Source organism: Schistocerca piceifrons, unplaced genomic scaffold, assembly GCF_021461385.2.
Source record: "Schistocerca piceifrons isolate TAMUIC-IGC-003096 unplaced genomic scaffold, iqSchPice1.1 HiC_scaffold_136, whole genome shotgun sequence".
NCBI classification, from domain to species: Eukaryota; Metazoa; Arthropoda; class Insecta; order Orthoptera; family Acrididae; genus Schistocerca; species Schistocerca piceifrons.
The window spans coordinates 5,001-7,500 of NW_025727191.1; the positions used below are offsets into that span (position 1 = coordinate 5,001).

Here is a 2,500-nt window from a genome sequence, read left to right on the forward strand (position 1 = left end):
GCTACGTTGTGGTGCGGCCTGTGTCAACTGTCCGCTGATGTCGTACGCGTGAACCACAATCTGTACTGCACATTCGTCCTTATGTACTGAATGATACATCGTGGCACATGTGTGACCGCACAACGACTGCGCCCAAAAACGGCGGACCATACAGTGCAAATATTGTGCACGCAGCTACGTGTCGTCTCCCTATGAGAGCTGGATTGCAGTGTGGTACGCCATAGAGACGTGTGGGAGGAACGGACGCCGTGGATGGCGATCAGCATGAGCTGTCTGTTGATGTATTCGGACCTAGTCGTCTCTCCTCACACACCGTGATGGCATGGTGCACCGCGTTCCATATCTGCGACATGCTACAGAGGCCGGTTGACAGGTCGTTCGAGCAATGGACATCGCATACGTACGGGGCCACCTTCCACGTATTGTCTAGGCGTGCACATTTTGTTGCGTGTATGTGGGCAGACGTAGTGTGGCGTGACACCTGACACAGGCATGCAATAATCGTTGAAGTTGCAAATGGCGATGGACGCCTGCGTTTTCTGGTGAAGTTACGCAAATGAACAAATTGGTAACCTGTTGTGGTGCGGTTGTTCTCGCTAGGGGTGAATCGGTGATGGCGACGATAGGTTGAGGTACTACCGGTTGTTCCAGCGATACCCACCATGCCGACGAAACTGAACGGCATCTGGGTGTGAAGCGATACGCGGCGGTGGCTGGGTGGGACCGTCCCCGGCCGGTGAGGGGGCGCCTCCCGGCGTGCTGGCCGCGCGGTGCGTGGGCGCACGCGCTACAGCCGGCTGGTGGGGGCGCCAGTGGCAGGCGCGCCGGCCGACGGACGCGGCAGGCGTCGCAGCTGCGCGCCGGCGCACCCTGCGCGCGGCGCCGTGCGGCCAAAGTAGGTCCTCGCGGGCCCGGTGCGAAGCGCGGTGGACATCTTCAGTGTGCTGGTCCGATTGAGGACTGTGTGCGTTGAGGATGCGCCGCCGCCCGGCGCTCGGCGCCGCGACGCCGTCTGCTGCTCGGTCGCCCCAGCGGTTCTCGCTGGTGGTTTGTATCGCAGCTGTGCGGATGTGTTGGCGCGTGCGCTGTGCTGGGAGAGTTCGCTTCGGCACCCAAGAGTGGGGCTTTTGTCCTTCTGTGGCGCTGGCGTTGGAGCTGCCGGTCACCGTAGGTGGCGCGTGTTGTCTCCCGCCGGCAATGCCACGACAGCACGCTCCCGGGCCTCTGTCGGCAGCGGCAAGCTCAGTTGGGAGCACGGGTGGTCGCACCGAAAGCGTCTACTCGCCTAACTCCGGGCGATTGCGCCTCTCTCGAACCCGACCAAGTACTTGGGACGGCGCTGCGCGCCGCCGGGACCTGAGAGGGTTTCGAGGTGTATTGTGCAGGGGAGCTCAGCCTCCTCCTGTTTGCAGAATGATTGAGCGGACGCTTGCGTGTTCGCGCGGGCCCCGGGACACACTCCCGGGCGGCCGGCTGCTCAGCTCTAGTTGACGCAGCTCCCTGGTTGATCCTGCCAGTAGTCATATGCTTGTCTCAAAGATTAAGCCATGCATGTCTCAGTACAAGCCGCATTAAGGTGAAACCGCGAATGGCTCATTAAATCAGTTATGGTTCCTTAGATCGTACCCACGTTACTTGGATAACTGTGGTAATTCTAGAGCTAATACATGCAAACAGAGTCCCGACCAGAGATGGAAGGGACGCTTTTATTAGATCAAAACCAATCGGTCGGCTCGTCCGGTCCGTTTGCCTTGGTGACTCTGAATAACTTTGGGCTGATCGCACGGTCCTCGTACCGGCGACGCATCTTTCAAATGTCTGCCTTATCAACTGTCGATGGTAGGTTCTGCGCCTACCATGGTTGTAACGGGTAACGGGGAATCAGGGTTCGATTCCGGAGAGGGAGCCTGAGAAACGGCTACCACATCCAAGGAAGGCAGCAGGCGCGCAAATTACCCACTCCCGGCACGGGGAGGTAGTGACGAAAAATAACGATACGGGACTCATCCGAGGCCCCGTAATCGGAATGAGTACACTTTAAATCCTTTAACGAGTATCTATTGGAGGGCAAGTCTGGTGCCAGCAGCCGCGGTAATTCCAGCTCCAATAGCGTATATTAAAGTTGTTGCGGTTAAAAAGCTCGTAGTTGGATTTGTGTCCCACGCTGTTGGTTCACCGCCCGTCGGTGTTTAACTGGCATGTATCGTGGGACGTCCTGCCGGTGGGGCGAGCTGAAGGCGTGCGACCGCCTCGTGCGTGCTCGTGCGTCCCGAGGCGGACCCCGTTGAAATCCTACCAGGGTGCTCTTTATTGAGTGTCTCGGTGGGCCGGCACGTTTACTTTGAACAAATTAGAGTGCTTAAAGCAGGCAAGCCCGCCTGAATACTGTGTGCATGGAATAATGGAATAGGACCTCGGTTCTATTTTGTTGGTTTTCGGAACCCGAGGTAATGATTAATAGGGACAGGCGGGGGCATTCGTATTGCGACGTTAGAGGTGA

At 58.0% G+C, this 2,500-nt stretch overlaps 1 non-coding gene across 1 annotated transcript in view; it reads left to right on the plus strand.

The window, feature by feature from the left end:
• Positions 1–1,497: 1,497 nt before the first annotated feature.
• Positions 1,498–2,500, plus strand: part of LOC124732666 — a 1,909-nt gene continuing 906 nt past the window's right edge. Inside the window, exon 1 of the ribosomal RNA XR_007008783.1 lies at positions 1,498–2,500. This exon is cut by the window's right edge and continues 906 nt beyond it. This is a non-coding gene — a ribosomal RNA (small subunit ribosomal RNA).